The sequence below is a fragment of the Stenella coeruleoalba genome, assembly GCF_951394435.1.
Source record: "Stenella coeruleoalba genome assembly, chromosome: 4".
NCBI lineage: Eukaryota > Metazoa > Chordata > Mammalia > Artiodactyla > Delphinidae > Stenella > Stenella coeruleoalba.
In genome coordinates this window covers 126,393,396-126,413,485 of record NC_137149.1, presented here as the reverse complement: position 1 = coordinate 126,413,485, position 20,090 = coordinate 126,393,396, and positions in this window count along the sequence as shown.

The window sequence follows — 20,090 nt, the reverse complement described above, 5'->3', positions numbered from 1 at the left end:
AAGTAGAAAATTATATGTCATACCAAGAACCAAGAAAATCACAACCTCAATGGGAAATGACAATCTACTGACACCAACATTGAGAAGAGTCACATGTTGGAATTACTTGACAAAGATTTAAAAGTAGTAATCATAAAAATGCTTCAGCAATCAATTACAAATTCTCTTGAAACAAAGGAAAAAATAGAAAAATCTCAGCAAAGAAAGTTATATTAAGAAAACCAAGTAGAAATTATAGAACGGAAAACATACAATAATAGAAGTAAAAATCTCACTGGATGGACTAAATAGTAGAATGGAGATGACAGAAGATCAGTAAATTTGAAGACAAAACTGTAGAATTCACCAAATCTGACCAACACAGAGAAAACAGACTGAAAAAATATATATACAGAGACTTAGGGACCTGTGAGACAATAACAAAAGAGTGGTGCAAAAGAGTATTTAAAGAGATAATACTGAAAACTCCCCCAATTTACAAAAGACACAGACTTACAGATCCAAGAAACTGAGTAAACCCCAAACAGGATAAACCTAAAGAAATCCATGCCAACATTTCATAGTTAAACTTTTGAAAACTGAAGACAAATAAAAAATCTTTAAAACATCCAGAGAAACAACAGATTACCTACAGGGGAACAATAACTTAAATGACAGCAGATTTCTCATCTGAAACTATGGAAGCCAAAAAGAAGTGGCAGAATATTTTTCAAGAGCTGAAAGGAAAAACTGTCCACCTAAAAACTGTATCCAGTGAAACTACCCTTCAGAATAGAGAAATATGTACATTCTCATACCAAGGAAAACTAAAGGACTTTACTGCCAGCCAACCTACCATTAAAGATTGGTTAAAGGATTTTCTTCAGACAAAAAGGAAGTGATAAAAGAAAGGCTCTTTGAACATCAGGAAAGAAGGAACAATGGAAAGAGCAGAAATCAGTTTACAACAGACTATGCTTTTCCTCATAAATTTTATAAAACACAGCTGATATTTCAATAAAAAATTATAGCACCGTCTCATACTTAAGACAATGATATTTAAAAGTGAGGAAGATAAAGTGATGTGAGGTTAAATAAAAGTGAGGTGTCCACACTTCCCTTGAACTAGTTATATGTTGATACCAGTAGACTATAAGTCACATGTGTATATTTTAACACCTAGAGTAGCCACTATGAAAACTATACAAAGAGATAACACACAAAAACACAAGTAAATAAAAATGGATTTTAAAAATTGTTCAAATAACTCATGGGAGAGCAAGAAAAGAGAAAGAGAAGGAACAAAAACCATAAAAAACAAAGAGGAACAAATAGTAAAATGCCCTACTTAAGTGTTACCATATCAATAATTACCTTAAATGTAAATAGTCTAAATATATCAATCGAAGGACAGAGATTGTCAAGAGGATTAAATAAAATTGATGAAAATATATACTGCTTACAAGAAACTCACTTCAAATTCAACAACATAGAGAGGTTGGAAGTAAAAAATGGAAAAAAAAGTGCTATGAAAACAGTAATTTAGAAAATTTTAAATAGAAGTGGCTCTATTAAAATCAATAGACTGCAGAGCAAAGAAAATTACTATAGACAAAGAGAGTCATCACATAATGATAAAAGAATCAATCCACCAGGAAAAGAGGATCCTAAATCAGTACGTACTAAACAAGAGAACATCAAAATGCATGGTCAAAAACTGATAGATGTCAATTCTAAGATGCATATTTTTGGTTGCCAGAGGTAGGGGGTGAGGGGGTGGGCAAAATGGGTCTGGAAAATCATTAAAATGAACACTTTTTTCACATTGAATGTTTCTGAAACGGGGATACTTCTTAAAATAGATGAAAACTTTAACGTGAAAATGCTGTTATTTTTAGAAAGCTATCATTAAGTCAGTGTCACAATTTACACTTCAATAATGTCTTAGAAATGAGGAAATGTGATGATTGCCTCTTATTGTTTCAAAAATGTGAGTCTTGCTTCATGTTAGGCAAAAAGAAAGAAATCAATATTAGTGATAGATTGACAGACTCTTGGACTTCCATTCATTCCATAAGCTAAATTTCTAAATCAAAACAGACACAAACATACCAAATGATTAGTAAAAGTTTACCTTATTGTTAAGACCAAAAAAAATGCAAAATCTGAAAATACTATCATTAAGTCAGCTTATAAAACAAGAACAATAAATAGACTTTGTTTTTTACGTTGATCAGAATTTTCATCCAACAGCTTAATGTTACTGTTTTAACTGCACATTTCACATTAACCAAACAGTGTGAAATTGCTCAGACTGGAGGTTGGATTTTGCTTTTGTTTGAAAGAATGAGTAGCAGAAAAGCCAAAGTTTAACTAGTATCTGCTGATGCTATGTGTATTGGTTAGTGGACATTTACTTCCAACATCAGTTCTAGAATTCCCCTAATATCTTGAACAAATGGTGATATCTACAACTGTGGCTTTAGTCATTCTACTCTTGTTGCCCTTGATCTTGAACTTCTTGAGTCCTGGAATAACTACTGTGTTCTGTTGTCTGTACTTGGGGACCATTGCTGAGCTCAGCCAAGCATTTTAGCAAGAATTTGCACATGAGGTGCAAATATGTTGTTGTTTTGTCCATTTTAAAACATACATGCAGAATCTTTATGTATTCTTCTTTGACTTGCTTATTTCCTCCTCAGTTATGTTTCTAAAGTTCATATACGTTGCTCCTTCATTTTTATTGCTGTTGAGTTTTCCATTGTATTTTCACAGTTTATTTGATCACTCTATTCTTTTTCTGTTGTTGTTTGTTTGTTTGTTGCGGTACGCGGGCCTCTCACTGTTGTGGCCTCTCCCGTTGTGGAGCACAGGTTCCGGACACGCAGGCTCAGCGGCCATGGCTCACGGGCCCAGCCACTCCGTGGCATGTGGGATCTTCCCGGACCGGGGCATGAACCTGTGTCCCCTGCATCGGCAGGCGGACTCTCAACCACTGCGCCACCAGGGAAGCCCATGATCACTCTATTCTTAATAGGTATTTGGAGTGTTCTGATGAACAATACTCCTATATGCATTCTTATATTTGCCTTCTGGTAAACAAACGTAAGAGTTAATGTAGAACACCTCCCTGGACATTGATTCCTGAGATGCAGGTAGGTATCTGTAAACTTGCTTAGGTGGTACTGAATCGTTTCCAAAGTAGCTATACAGTTTTAAACTCTCAACAGCAGAGTATGAAAGTTCCTAGTATTTGCTGTCCTCACAAATGCTTGGCATTTTCCAACCATTTACTTTTTGCCAATCAGTATCTATGCAATAGCTCTTATCTTTCTTTCATTCGTTATGTTATCTCTTTAATTATTTTAAATTCAATAATTTTGTGGTTTCTTTATATTTTCTCATTAACTCTTTTTCATAGAGGTTTGTTTCCTCAAGTACTTTGTGACTTTTTATTGTGAATTTGTCTTCAGTAGAGGTTGTTCCTGTTTTCAGGTGGGAGTCCTGTGCACCAAGCGTTGTGGAAGTGTTCTTGTGGAGTAGTTTTGTCTTTGTTATCTGCTGGACCCCATTTGTCCCAGACCAGTTTTTACAGAAATATTTCAGCAGAATGCCTTGGATCTTCACAGTGTCCACTCCCATGTTTTCTGTTCTGGCATTGAATTCCTTATTTATTTCTGGCCTCTGAGGATTTCTCTTGTGCTGGGTTTTACCTTTGTTGTTGTTGCTTGGTTTTATTTTATCAAATAAATGGAATGAGAGGGAGTGTTCATGCCAGCGCAATCTGTCACATTACCAGAAATTCTGGTCTGATTTATAGTATTTCTGATCCATGTAAGAGTAATTTCTCAAAGTAAAAGTGGTTTGGGGTTATAATTTGGTTTCTAATAAAATTTGACCACAGAAAGAAAATGGACTAAGAGTACTGTGATTCCTAGGACTATCACTGTCACTGCCAATTAATTAAATAGCCTCCTGGTTTTAAAATGAATCTTCTCTAAAGAGGGGGGTCAGCTCTCCAAGTGTACATAAAATCAACTGTCAAAGCCTGCCAGTCTAAGAGCTAGATGCTAGAATTTGATACAACTTTCTAATGTCATTAATGCTACCCTGTATAGCTTCTTAGAACACAGCCTGACTATAGGTAATTTTCTCTGGTAATAACACCTCAACATGCTGTGGGCTCTACAAATATACGTGGTTAACATCTCTATGCCTTAGCACATGCTGGGGCCCACAATGCTCTAATTAACATCACATATCATCAATCTAAGTTTTCAAAACTGAATTTCAGTTGTCTGCAAATTTATTAAATTATTTTTGCATTTAATTACCTCATTTATAAGATATGCGGTTAATTATGTTAATTGCTTTCAATTTAGAATTATTATTAGATGACTTCTGAAATTATCTCTGCCCTTTAAGAAACTTAGATAATTTACAAGTCTTAGTGATTTACTAAAAAATAGGTAAGGCGATTACGTGAAACACATTTCTTAGAGTCATCCTAACCCTAAGAAGTATTTAAATAATTTTATTTAATCAAGAAAAAAACTAGAGTGGATAAAAATGATTCTAAATGTATATTTTCATGCATTTTAATTGTTTTCTCTTGTAATTTTTAAGGTATTGGAGCATAACTTCTGGCCACTCCCCATTACAAAATCATAAAAGGCATCCTCTTGCAAGGTCCAGAAATAAATTAAATTTCTTATTTCTAACAATCTTTGGGGGCTGAAACAGAGATGTGGTACGCGGACCTCTCACCGTTGTGGCCTCTCCCGTTGTGGAGCACAGGCTCCGGACGCGCAGGCTCAGCGGCCATGGCTCATGGGCCCAGGCGCACCGCGGCATGTGGGATCTTCCCGGACCGGGGCACGAACCCGTGTCCCCTGCATCGGCAGGCTGACTCTCAACCACTGCGCCACCAGGGAAGCCCCAGAGAAGATTTTATTAAAAACTTCTAAACAATTGAGAAAATGAATAAGTAATGGAAGTCATTTTAACTGGATGGAACCAAGCCTCATCAACATTTAAAACTAGCTAACTTATTCTCTCTCCTTACTTCTTCCTGAATATGCTGCGGCCATAACTGAATGCCTGACACCTACATCTTCATGGAAAAGAAAATTTAAATCAACTCGTTCATGTGTTCTGGTGTACTGCATAGCTCAACACTGTCTGTCCAGTATGATTAACTTGCTGCTACTCCAGTCCTTCATTTCACACATTTATTGGGTGCCTGTTATGTAAGAGACACTGTGCTACATGCTGAGGGCAGCAAAAAGATGACCAAGATAAGAAGAGCATCTCCTCAAAAAGGCTCACCCCATATACAATCACTTCCCTCGGCTCCTAAACTTCACCACTTGCATCTTGTGCTGCTTTTAAAGAAGGAATATCACATCCCTAAATGTTCAGGTTATGAATCTCAGGGCCTGAGCTCAACTTCAAGTCAAGAGGCCACATGACTTTGATGGATCACGCCAGCCAGCCATGTGCAAAGGGCTTTCAGTTCCAGTCCACTGAAATCAAGAGCCTTTCCCAGGTATCCAGACAGTATAACATCTATCTTAGTTCCTCTACCAAGATACTTCGGGCGAACTAACTAAAATGTGTGAGAGTTGATTTTCTTCTGACCCTAGTAGAAGGATACGATTCCAGATTCAATTTGGTTAAAAACAATAAAGAAATGTGTTCTTATTTACAACACAGAAATAGACTCAGACATTGAAAACGAACTTAAGGTTACCAAAGGGGAAAATTGGGGGAGGGATAAATTAGGAGTTTGGGATCAACAGTAGATACACACTACTATATATAAAATAATATATATATTATATATATATATAATATACATATAAGATATATAATATATATAAAATATATATATAAAGTATATATAAAATAGATAAACAACAAGGACCTACTGTATAGCACAGGGAACTGTACTCAATGTCTTTTAATAAGTTATAATGGAAAAGAATCTGGAAAAGAATATATATATATATATATATATATATATATATATATATATATATAAAACTGAATCACTTTGCTATACACCTAAAACTAACATGACATTGTAAACCAACTATACTTCAATTAAAAAATTTAAAAATAAAAATAAATGTGTTTTCTTCTACAAATGTTATAAAGATAATGATATCTAAAAGAGAACTTGAGGAGAACACTACAAATATTTTGTATCTCATAAGAGTAACTATCTCAGTTGAAAAGAGGCCAGCATCACACCCTCTTGTAATTATAATTCCGATGTACTAGTTGAATATATGTTAAGATTCATGAACAACAATATTGAAGGTCTAAATTTATTATATCAAAGTTGAAGATAAAAAGCCTCCTTATACAGGAATAATACTGGATTCATTATCAGTATTAACAATGAAAGGGCCCATAGAGTTAACCTATACACTGATACTAAAAATTATAGATTATGGAAATAAATATTAGATATAGACATTTTCCTTTCCATTTGAGAAATAACCTAGAGGAAAGCATCATTCTCTGCCTAGAATTCTATGAATGAAGTTTTGACAGAATCATTTTCAGCGTTTGACATTCATGACTTCTACCACTAAGTTGGTCAAAGTAAATAACATTCAGGAGGTTGTCAGATAGTTCTAGACACCTGAGACACTCGATGTGGCAGCTGAGTCAGGATGCTGGGTCAGGCGAAATACGTTTTCATTATGTATAACGCATGGCTTCTGATGTTAACTCAATTTAAAAGGCCTTTAAAATGTTGAACATGGAGAAATTTGCTTCCTAAAATCAAGGTAGATTTGTTTTATGTAAACTGGTGATATTAATGTCAGGAAAATAATAATTATTATAATATAATACATGTTACATATATTATATATTTAATTTTATATTAGTTATAAGCCATAATTTTTTGAGTGTTTTCTCCATGAAGACACATTTAAGTAAAGTATTTTTATGAATGGAAGATATATTGCAAAACATACTAAGGATAGGGAAAGAATGCAAGCTTTCACTTTGAAATTTTGAGTTATATGATACTCTAATTGCTGCTTACCACACCAGTAGGATTAGATCCATCTAATTCACTGAGGCTGAGGGACAGCCATATGGACCATTTTCCAAGAAGCAAGAGACGTGGTTACAAGTTATCATCTAATCATTCAGTGTGAACAACTATCTGATAGTCAAGTAGCAAAAACAAAACAAAACAGAACAAAAACAAACAAAAAACAAAGTGGGAGATATATTTGCAATATTTCATGCTATAATGTTTAATATTCTTAGTGCACGAAGAGTTCTTATCAATCAAAAGGACAGACAACCCACTAGAAAAAGGAACTAAGGGCAAGGATAGAAAATTCACAAAAAAAGAAGAGGAGATTGCCAATAAATATGTTTAAAAAAATGCAACCCTAGTATATAGAAATAATAAGATGTCATTTTTCTCCTACCCCTTTATATGAGCAAGTTTGGGGGTTTCTTCTGAAGATAATATGAAGTTTTGTTGCCACTCTTGATTACCTTGTCAGAAAGCAGTTCGGTAATTCATAGCAAAAGTTGGAGAACTTTGCATTCCTTTCAAGCTATTCTGTGTCAGACACTGTACTAGGCACTGAGTAAAAAACGTCAAAAAGCGCCCAGCCCAGGCCCGGTGAAGCCCATAGACTCCCCTGGATGCAAGAACACAAGTGCTGTTATGACGGGAAAGGGAGCGGTTAGGGTAACTCAGACTGTTTTGGGTATTTTTTTTCAGTGGGTAAGAGATAGCAAGTCATTCGGAGGTGGTGAGGGGCAGGGAAGGTTTTTACAAAGTTAATCACTAAAAGCTGCCAAAGCCCTTTATCGGAAGGAACGTAAATTACTAACCAACTCCCAGTGCAACTGAGATAATAGAAACACATTTCTCTTAGGGTGCTGGGAGGCACGATCCAAAGTGATCCCCAAAGGATCTTATAAGCATGGGGTCAGGGCACAAGCCGCAAGGTGGAAGGGCGCATTCTTCGGACCCTCTGGGTAAGGGGGATATTTGCAAAACTTGAAGCAAATCCTGCCTGTCTTCTCCCTGCCCCCGCATGCCCGGTCCTGGTCATGATTTACAGCGCGGGTTCTTATTTTACCTTCTTTATTTTTTTTGCATTTTTTAACATCTTTATTGGAGTATAATTGCTTTACAATGTTGTGTTAGTTTCTGCTGTATAACAAAGTGAATCAGCTATACGTATACATATATCCCCATATCCCCTCCCTCTTGCGTCTCCCTCCCACCCTCCCTATCCCATCCCATTAGGTGGACACAAAGCACCGAGCTGATCTCCCTGTGTACAGCGCGTGCTTTTAAATTGAAACTTTTTTCCAGGTTTTATTTGTCAGCGTTTAAGTCCAGAGAATTGTGGCCTCGGTATATTTACAGAAAGTGACTCCATAACACAAGTGCTGGTCTACACAGGACTCAACTGCAGATTCTCACCTTTAAGTTTGTGTCCATTTAATGCTGAAGAGGTTGTGTTTTAAGACTAAGGTACGACTGGTTCTTTAGATTTATTATCCATTTTTAAGAACAGTTTTTTCCTCCTGCCTCTTCCCTTCTGTCTTTGGAGCTGATATGAATACTATTGGCTGTACTTGTGAGATATGTGTGTAGGTTAACGCACACTGAGATGGTTTAAGTCAAAGAATTATAAAGGGAGTGCTAGTGTATGCAGTTCTCTTTCCTTAGAACACTGCTCTGGTGAATGCTAAGAAAAGATTTTTTGCTCGCTCAATAAAAGCAAATGCAAATATAACAAATTAGATTGGCTCTTACAATTAGCAGGTGTTGGGTTTTCAATGGAGACAAAGACTGTATATTTTAGACACTCTTTCCTGGGGTCTAATTTAAAATCCACATGGTAGGGGAGCATCTATCCAAAGTCTTCTTACAACTGTCCAAACATAGTTTCCATCAGTTCTTGCCTAAGGGAGCTATGACCTGGATGGAAAATGCTGCAAAGTATTAAAGAAAACTTTAGTTTTCTTTGACTGTCCCAGTATCTTCCCCTTTTCCTCCCAGGGTGGAGTTGGTTCACTGTGGTCTCATTTGCAATATTCCATGAAGAACACTGACAATGTATCAGATTGGTCATGGTATGAACAATTTTCATGGGTGGAAATACAAAGGCCAGGGTTGAATGAGAGCCTTTATAGAGGCTTTGAACAGTAATAAATTCTGATGAAATGTCTCCCACCCCTGCAGACCATCTTAATCTTTTTCAGGCACACCCTGGATGGCTTATAGGAGAAACAGCGCTCCTCCACAAGACAGAAGGAAGAACAAAACCGTTGGCCTTTCATTCAAGCTGAGAGGCAAAATTCACCCAAATTTCACAAAACAGTCTTTGGACAGAAAGCAAATGAAAAATTGTTTTCATAGTTGGCCCAGTGGCATGCCACGGAAAATGACGAAGTTTGCTATCCGTGATGTCTGTGCCCACTAGATCTACAAGCTGCTGTCTATTGTAATTTATTTTGTATTGCAACCCAAAGCAAAATGACCTCTGGTATATGACAGAAGATAATATGACTTCTTTGAAGCAGAGAGAAAAAAGGGGCCACGGACTAAGCACTGGTGGCATGAAAACAAAGAGCAAATAACTTGTCACCGTGAGGGTTTCCGAAGACGGCAGCCCACGAAGGCTGAACTCTGCTTGGAATGTGATAAGGTGGCCAGGCCTGTTGTGAAATACTTCTTTGGTAGGAGCTCTGAGCTGACAGGCCATATAAAGAAGTGTTGCAGATTAGAAGCTTATTTCTTGTCAACATATCAGGGGTGGTCCTTTCGCAGCCTAGCAATCTGAGCGACACTGAGCCTTGACCCAAGAAGCAGCAGAAAAGGCAGGCTTCGAAACAGGAGGAGAAGATGGGCTCAAATAACCAAATCTGGATTTTAATTCACATTCACCACAGCCTCCTAAAATTGATGGGCAGGGGACTTGCAGTGAGGCAAGGAAGTTACTAGAAGGGGCCAGAGCTTTGAAGTCAGACCAAAGTTTGGATTCTTTCTTTATTACCTACGAACTGTAGGATCCTGGGTAAATCTCTTAGCCTCCCTGTGTCTCAGCCTCCTCTCTGTTGAGTGGGTACAATTATATATACCTCTCAGCATTGTTTTAAGCGTCAAAGGAGGGAACCTGTACCCCTCAACAGTGTTGTAAGGATTAAATGGGATAGCAAAGAGGTAGGTTTACACAGTGCCTGGTTCGTCCTCGGCCATTCTCTTAAAATAAGAACAGTGAAAGATCAGTTGACGCTGTAACTTTTTATTGTGCCTGTGATACAGAGCAACTTTATCTTACTAGGTGCCACTTTGTCACAATTTCTGGCTTAAACATTGAAAACTGGATAGTGTATTTTAAAGTTATCCGTTTTATTCTCCATCATTGTGTGGTGTGGGGCAGGCCTTGTAATTATTTTATTTTTTATTCCACTTGACAAGTACTTCCCTGGGGAAGTCAATGACTCTATCTTAATTTCTACTTATACTATATACCCTGAATTAGTGCATCCCGGCCAAAGCACAACATAAAAGTACTATAAAGAAGAATTAACATTAAGCACACTCGTTACGACTCTAATATGTGCTTACAATTTAAGGAATCACTTCCTAATAGTAAGAGTAGTCACAGACACAAGTTATTTCTAATCAAAAAGTAGCAGAGGATAACTTTCTAAATTAACATTATAACATTGACACAAGCAAGGTCTATTGTTGTGTCCAGGCTAGGGGGAGCCATTTACCACTTGTCTAGAAGTGATCAGCAGTGATCCAATAAAAGAAAGCAAAGAATTTATAGCACTGAAATCGGACACTTTGTGGTCTAATCCCTACATTTTACAGAAGAAGAAACTGAGGCTCTTTGGAAGGTATGTGACACGCACGGTTCCTGAGCATCTGGGTCAGAACACAAACCCGGATCTCATCTCAAACCCTGGGCTCTTTCTGAGTTACTGTTTCAGATCTCCCCAGACAGACTCTTCTGCTATAATTACAAGCTGGAAATAACCTAAACATTTCCTGAAGTTTTGAGAATGTCACACACTACAGAACTTTCTGACCTGGTTTTCACAGAGATGTTTAGTGACGTTGGAAAAACTGCTTTTTGCAAAAGTGAAGGCGGTGGATGGTTATTGTGGAATAGCCAGCCCAATTTTCAGTCCTAGGAGGTATAAATAAGTACAGAGAAATATCCACTCTTTTGAATGCTCATCCAGCCCTCCTGAGGTTTCCCTCAGCAACAGCCATAAATATCACTTAGCTCTTCTACTCATTTGTGGCCTGGTAACATACCCCACCAGGAATTAGGAATCCCTCATTTCTAAAGCTGGCTTGGCCACCCACCTACTGTGTGGCCTTGGACAAGTCACTTAGCAACTTTCTCAATCTTAATCATAGAGGAAGAATCTTGACTTGCATTATAAAGATGACCTTATTTGCATTTACTAAGGATTCTCATGTTTAAAGCTGATTTTTTTTTTAAAAAAGGGGCACTATCATGCCACATATATTGAAAGTCTTAGCTATATGGTTGTAACATCCAAAGATAGCAAGATTGGAATGCAGGGAAAAAGTGGGATAAACTCTTCAGCACATGGCAGCTGAAAAAGAAGCTGGTAATGCTCATTCTTCCAAATTATATTGTTAAGAGCAAAGCTCCAAAGAGGACTAAATGTCCATGGAAATTTACCACTTCTCCATTAAAACAACTCTGGCATAAAGCTTGCTTAGGAAGTTCCAGAGACATAGGCTTCATTCTTAGGAGAGGTTAGGAGTGGTTTCTCTGTGATCTCATAATCTCTTGATTACATTGATATCATTTCACTTATGGCATCGTATTATAATTATTTATTCATGTATCTGTTGCCCCCAGTAGACTGTAGTTCTCATAGGCAGGAACCATGTCTTATTCATCATTCTATACCCACTGCCTGGCCTGTGACAGGCATTAAATACACGGCTTCTTTGAGCTACAACATCACGGGACAGTTGGTTACATATGGGAGAAGCTGTCCAATTCTGTGATGTTTTCCCAGTAGAGTTTCATTTCCTCAACTTATAAAAAGATACTAAAAAGGACTTAAACTTTTATGAAAAATATTTCAGCATCTTCTAACTATATTTATCTCAGGTCCTTGAGACAGTGGTCTAGGTATGGCTAGATTATGTTGATTCAGGCTGATACACACACAGACATATACATTTACACATACACACTCATATACCCACACACTTACACTTAAAGACACACTCACATACCCATCATATAGTCACACATGCTCACACTCTCACACATATTCTCTCTCTTTGTCTCACATACACACACACATGCACACACACACACTCTCAAGCCAGAAGACATGCATAAAAAATAAAATATTGGGAACTCCTATAGTGCGGCAGGTGTGTGCTAATCATGGGAAGACTAATAATTTACCCTCCTCAATAAGAACTCTAGGTTTTAGACCAGGAAACATGCTTCCTACAAAATGCTGAGTGACCAGTTAATATATCTGTACAAAGAGGTCAGCAGGCACATGAAATCCTGACTCCTGGGAGAAGCTGTCAGTATAGATTGTGGGAAGGCCAAAAGGCCCTGGTTCCTCCTTGGAGATATGCCATTTCTCCTGTGCCTTATCTTCTGGGTGTGTTGGAACTACTTGCTTGTAGAAATTTGGGTATAGATAACCGAAGGACCCCGAAGAATGCCAACACTTATTCACAATTGTTTATTATACGTAACTAGTTAACTTTGGTTGATAGGTAAGTCCAAGAAAATGAGACAAATTTACTTTTTCTAAAAAAAATAAATCAATCCAAACATAGTGAAAACAAAAATTTAGGAAATAAATACAAACTGCTTCTTTTCACTGGACTAATGCTATGTTATGTTGACAGTTTTAATGTATCATTTGTGTAGTCTCATGTGATAATGCAAGATAACACTAGTTTGTTACCACCATTTTGCCCACAAACCTTTCCTCTATCAAAACAGAAGAAAATTCTACCCTAAGTGAATTATTCCTAAGGTGATTCATGAACCAGTGACACTCTGGTACAGCGACAAGCAGCTGGTGCGAAGTAAAGGGGGGGCCATGGGCTCTGGAGCCTTCTCCTGAGTCAGCGTATGGCACAGTCATTTCTTAGCCATGTGACCTCAGGCAAGTTACTAAACCTCTCTGGGCCTTATTCTGCATTTGCCCGTGACATACCTCTTTGACAAAGAACCAGCAGGCCCACAGCTCACTCTGGCAGAACTATAAAGAGGAAACAAATTGGAGGATCCTGGGACACTCATGGGACAGAAGTTAATCCTTGCCGCTGTTGCCAGCAAGCTTGAGTGGCTGCAACCATCATTGTTCCCCCTCCACTGCCACTGAAGCCTAGGATGCTACCTGAGACTGCCCACTTCCAACCCAGGAGTTCTTCTCATGGAGAAGCTTCCATGGGTGGTGTTTCAGGGAGAAGAGAACAGAGGTTATAGGATGGAGAAAACAAAGAAGGTGACAGAAGTTGGGGGAAGGGTGCCAGAATCCAAGGTCAAGTTAGAAAACGGTGGGAAAGTTATCTACAGGGTCCCCTCCTTGCATGTGTCTCAGTCTTTAGGAATTTGTTCTTTTTGAAGCTCATCAAGTGAGCCACAACTTTAATCTCTTTTCTCCTTTATTATAACCTTTAGAAAGTTGCCCTGACAATTTAGGATGAAATATAGTTGCATATACTTAAACAGTCCGTGTGCTTGTCTTTGGGAGACTGAACAGGACAGCAGGAAGTTTGGTGCCTCCCCACTCTGTCTGGGTACCAGCAAAGGGGGACCTCAGCCTGCTGAGTACGTGACAGCATGAAGTCCAGGATGCTCCGGAACTTCTGCCTAGCCAGGAGAGGTCAGGGAGAAAGTCCAAGGACCAGAGAAGCCTTCTGAGGTGTACGAGCGAGAGAAACAGGAAGACCAAACCTCCTTATTAGCCCTGCACGTTAGGTACCGTGGACCAAAGAAACAGAGCAAAGAGCCCATCAATTGGATGGTGTGGGGAGGGGTAAAGCACAGAGCATAAACAAAAGCAAAGACATAGCACCATAAACAGTGACGCAAAGAGAGGCGACAGCCTGAAACCGCAAAGGAGTCTTCATGTGTAAACAGTACCTAAGCCCAGTGCGTTATCTACCAACTGTTTGAATCCAGCCAGTGCCTATGGAGAAGCAGAGGTGGTGACCTAGAATACTGGGGATCTGTCGCCATAGGATCTGTGTAATGCGGAATTCAGCACATCACATAGATTTACCTTTGATCCCCAAATTTCATTTTCTTTGATCTTTTCAGGAAGCATATTGTTCTTATTCTTCTAGGTAACTGACTTTGGACCATGTTTCCTAGCATGCTTACTAGCATTTCTGAGCTCAGTAATTCTTTGAATGCAATTTGATTTCCAAAGATAATGACCCCGAAAGGCAAGAATAATGAGAATTTATAAATAGTAGAATTTATAATGATTTCTCTTCCTTCAAGTAAATTCTCCATAAACCTCAAACAAATAAGCGAGAAAAATCCTTAGCCCCCTCAGATCCTCCCCAGGTTGGCATGGACTTGTGAGCTGTTGGCAATCAGGCCACACAAAATCTATCACTGTCACTATAATCATCATTATCATCGTCATCACAGTAGAGATTCCTATAAAAACTTCAGCTGTTTATGGAAGTCCTGAAACAAGTTTTCCTCATTTTAAGAGGCTATAATTTTAATGATCACTACTCAGTATCTGGAATTTATTACAACTCATTAGGTATGATTTGTGCCATTCAAATAAGGACGTTTCATGGGAATTTTTCAATTTTCTTCCCCAATCATGGCTGAAGAAGTACAGTGGTTAAAGAATTCTATATTCTAAGATTGGGACTGACATATACACACTACTGTATATAAAATAGATAACTAATGAGGACCTGCTGTATAGCACAGGGAACTCTACTCAGTACTCTGCAATGACCTCTATGGGAAAAGAATCTAAAAAAAAAAAAAAAGAATGAGTGGATATATGTATATGTATAGCAGATTCACTTTGCTGTACACCTGAAACTAACACAACATTGTAAATCAACTATATTCCAATAAAAATTTTTTTAAAAAGGTAAACTGAGGCATATTAAAAAAAATAATCATCAAAAAAAAGACAACAATTGAACAAAGGTGGGATGGAGCAATGGAAAAAATAATTTTGATGGATTAATTTGGAGAATTTGATAATAAAAACGTTTGTATACTGAAAAAAAAAAATTCCAAGTTTTCCCTGCAATGTTCCCATTGACTTAGGGACAGCCTGTATGAACTTCCTCCAGGGACTTCCCTGGTGCTCCAGTGGTTAAGACTCTTGCACTCCCAACGCAGAGGGCCCAGGTTTGATCCCTGGTTGGGGAACTAGATCCCGCATGCTGCAACTAAGGGTCCTCATGCTGCAACTAAGGGTCCTCATGCTGCAACTAAGAGTCCGCATGCAACAACTAAGATCTGGCACAGCCAAAATAAAATAAAATAATAAATAAATATTAAAAAAAAAACCTCCCTCCAGTTTTCTCCATCCTGCTTCTCCTGCCTGCCAAATCATAAGCCAGCTTCTCTCCAGTTTCCATGTCATTCCCTGAAGCTATATTTTATGGCACATTTCAGATCTTTAGTCACAATTCAGTAAGCAAGTCTCAGGTCCTTTTTAAGACTGATTTTGCTCCCTACTTGTCTAGCATAATATTAGATAAGAGAAGAAATTAGGTCAAATTGAACCTGACAATGGCTTGCCAGCATTATTAGATGTAACATCTTACTATTTTTGGTTACAACAAAAGGACTACACAAGGGAAGAGATAGTATTCAAAACAAAGACCTTTCTCATTTATATAAGATGTATTCATTAATTTTTTGAACATGATAATTTAAAGTGTTTTATTGAAATATGTTAATTACTTTTAACTGCTAGATTTAGATCATATATATTTGTGGTCCCATATACTATTTATTAAGACAGCTTTGTGCATTTGTTACCTTCCCAATTAAAAAATCAAAACAAAATTGAAAAAAAATTGACTAAGTGATTCATCTTTATTAGAAAGTAGCTGCAAACTTAATGTGAAATTGAAAGCAGTGATGCAAATAAGACCTGCTTCTTTCAAGAACTTGAATTCTCTGTTACACTTACTGTTAGCAACAAAATGAAAATGTGCAATTTGTTGGTGGGGGGAATAGGAGATTTCCAAAGCTAATGTATATTCCAGGTTTCCCAGGCTTTTCCAACCTAGGAAAACACAGTCATTGGAGCCAAATGTCCCTTGGCCTCAACATGGCCTCTACTTTTTTCTTCCCCAACTGTTCTGCCTGGACTTTAAAGCCCTCTGCTCTCTCTGAAGCCAACAAAACTACCATTGTGTGGTGTCTTCCTCTACTCTTTTCTCTCTCTCTATGTTCTGGGTCTAGGTGATCTCACAGATTTCATTCAACTAGGTCAATATGCTGGCTTTTGATATGTCGGCTGTGTTCCCTGTTTTGCATCTTCTGTCTAGAGTGGAGGTCTACAAAGTGAAGCTCTTGGGCAAGATGGTCCCAGCCTTTTTTTGCGCAGGCCATAAGGTAAGAATCTTGTTTATACTTTTAAAGGGTTGGAGGAAGAAGGAGAAGAAGAGCAGGAAGAGAAGGAGGAGGAGAAGGTAACAATGGCTGCAGTGGCAGAGGCCACAGGTGGCTTGCAAAGCCGAAAACGCTTTTCAGGAAAATTCTGCAGACCCTTGGTCTAGAAAGAAGGTCAGTCTCACTCATGGCATATGATTTCTTTTTTAGATCATCTAGATCAAGGACATAAGGAAACTTCAAAAGACAAATCTGGCCAAATCTGACCCTGATACAAAGGAACCCTTGAATAAAGCCTTTTCTAAATATTTTTTTCTTGTGTGGCAAACACTGTTGGTTGACTCCCCAGCAGACATCCTCTCTCCATTTTGATAAAAAAATCAGGGAGCTATGTGCTTCAGGGGACCTGGGCCCTCTACATCCTCAGGGACATAAGTTTGGATGAATCCAGGCAATGTCGTTCCATCCCCTTTGGCAGTGATTGGTTTGGGGTTTACAATCTGTAAATCTGGCCACCAATAAAACATCAGGGTAAGTCAGTTGTGGGATGCATGAAAACAGTTTTTCTTTGAAAAGGGAAGCCAAGGGAGGAACATGTCTTCTTCTTCCCCATCACCTTTGGACATTGCTGGACGAAGACATGATGTTCAGAATTACTGTAGCCATCTTGTAACCCCCAGGCTGAGGACCATAGGCAGAGTGGAAAATTGGTAAAAACAAAAAACAAAACCAAAAAAACCCAGCGACAAAACAACTCACAAGCCATCTACCTGGGAATTTAGCATGTAAGGTTATGCAGTTTCTATATTGTTGAACCCACTTTAGTTGTTTTTTCCCTGCCCCACCCCCTTCATTCTGGAAGCATCCCTATATACCCTGTATAGGCAACAGCTTGTAGGATAAACTTCTAGCCTACTTTTATCATTGCACAATAGAAGATTTTTAAAAAACTAAAATGCTGATATTGTCCTAAAGAAATGGGGGCAATCTATTTATTAATCCATCCCTTCAGAGATACCACTTTTGAATCTGAGGTAACTACATCTCTGGGTGCAGTTTTTATTTATTGGAGTACAATTGCTCTTCAATGTTGTGTTAGTTTCTGCTGTACAATGAAGTGAACCAGCTATATGTATACCTATATCCCCTCCCTCTTGGACCTCCCTCACACACCAGTATCCCACCCATCTAGGTCATCACAGGGCACCAAGCTGAGCTCCCTGTGCTATACAGCAGGTTCCCACTAGCTAGCTATTTTACACATGATGATGTATTTATGTCAAGCCTAATCTCCAATTCTTCCCACCCTCCCCTCCCCCACCCTGTGTCCACATGTCCGTTCTCTACATCTATGTCTCTATTCCTGTCCTACAAATAGGTTCATCTGTACTATTTTTCTAGATTCCACATATATGTGTTAATACATGATATTTTTTTTTCTCTTACTTCACTCTGTATGACAGACTCTAGGTCCATCCATACTCTACAAATGACCCTATTTTGTTCCTTTTTATGGCTGAGTAATATTCTATTGTATATATGTACCACATCTTCTTTATCCATTCATCTGTCGATGGACACTTAGGTTGCTTCCATGTCCTGGCTATTGTAAATAGAGCTGCAATGAACATTGGGGTGCATGTGTCTTTTTGAATTATGGATTTCTCAGGGTATATGCCCAGTAGTGAGATTGCTGGGTCATATGGTATTTCTATTTTTAGTTTTTTAAGGAACCTCCATGCAGTTCTCCATAGTGGCTGTATCAATTTACATTCCCACCAACAGTGCAAGAGGGTTCCCTTTTCTCCACACCCTCTCCAGCATTTGTTGTTTGTAGATTTTCTGATGATGCCCATTCTAACTGGTGTGAGATGATACCTCATTGTAGCTTTGATTTGCATTTCTCTAATAATTAGTGATGTTGAGCACTTTTCATGTGTCTCTTGGCCACCTGTATGTCTTCTTTGGTGAAATGTCTATTTAGTTCTTCTGCCCATTTTTTAATTGGGTTGTTTGTTTTTTTTGATATTGAGCTCCATGGGCTGTTTGTATATTTTGGAGATGAATCTTTTGTCCTTTGCTTCATTTACAAATATTTTCTCCCATTCTGAGGATTGTCTTTTTGTCTTGTTAATGATTTCCTTTGCTGTGCAAAAGCTTTTAAGTTTCATTGGGTCCCATTTGTTTAGTTTTGTTTTTATTTTCATTACTCTAGGAGGTGGGTCAAAAAAGATCTTGCTGTAGTTTATGTCAAAGAGTGTTTTTCCTATGTTTTCCTTGAAGAGTTTTATACTGTCCAGTCTTACTTTTAGATCTTTAATCCATTTCGAGTTTATTTTATTTTATTTTTTTATTTTTTGCGGTACACGGGCCTCTCACTGTTGTGGCCTCTCCCATTGCAAAGCACAGGCTCTGGACGCGCAGGCTCTGGACGCGCAGGCTCAGCGGCCATGGCTCACGGGCCCAGCTGCTCCATGGCATGTGGGATCTTCCCGGACTGGGACACGAATCCGTGTCCCCTGCATCGGCAGGCGGATTCTCAACCACTGCGCCACCAAGGAAGCCCTCGAGTTTATTCTTGTGTATGGTGTTAGGTAGTGTTCTAATTTCATTCTTTTACATGTAGTTGTCCAGTTTTCCCAGCACCACTTATTGAAGAGGCTGTCTTTGCTCCATTGTATTTTCTTGCCTCCTTTGTCATAAATTAGGTGACCATATGTGCGTGGGTTTATCTCTGGGCTTTTTATCCTGTACCATTGATCTATATTTCTGTTTTTGTGCCAGTACCGTACCATCTTGATTACTGTAGCTTTGTAGTATGGTCTGAAGTCCAGGAGGTGACTAGTTCTTCTAGATCTTTGTTAAACATTTCTTGTATTTTCACAATCCATGCCTCCATTCTATTTCCAAGATTCTGCGTCATCTTGACTACCATTACTCTGAATTCTTTTTCAGGTAGGTTGCCTATTTCCTCTTCATTTATTTGGTCTTGTAGGTTTCATCTTGCTCCTTCATCTGTGACATATTTTTATGTCATCTCACTTTTTTTTTTTTTTGATGGGTGGGATTTTGTTCCTGTCTTACTGGTTGTTTTGGCCTGAGGCTTCCAGCACTGGAGTTTGTAGGCTGTTGGGTAGAGCTGGGTCTTGGTGCCAACATGAGGACCTCCGGGAGACCTCATGCCAATGAATATTCCCTGGGATCTGAGGTTCTCTGTTAGTCCAGTGGCTCAGACTCAGAGCTCTGACAGTAGGAGCTCAGGCCTGACCACCAGCTTGTGAACCAAGATCCTGCAAGCCATGTGGGGCAGCAAGAAAAAAGAAAAGGAAAGAAAAGAAAAAGAGAAGCAGAACAATAACAAAGAGTAAAAAATAAAATAAGATAGAAAAATAACAGGTATGTTAGAAAAAATTAAAAAATAAAAATATAGATGAAACAACAACCGGAAGGTAAAAGAGAACC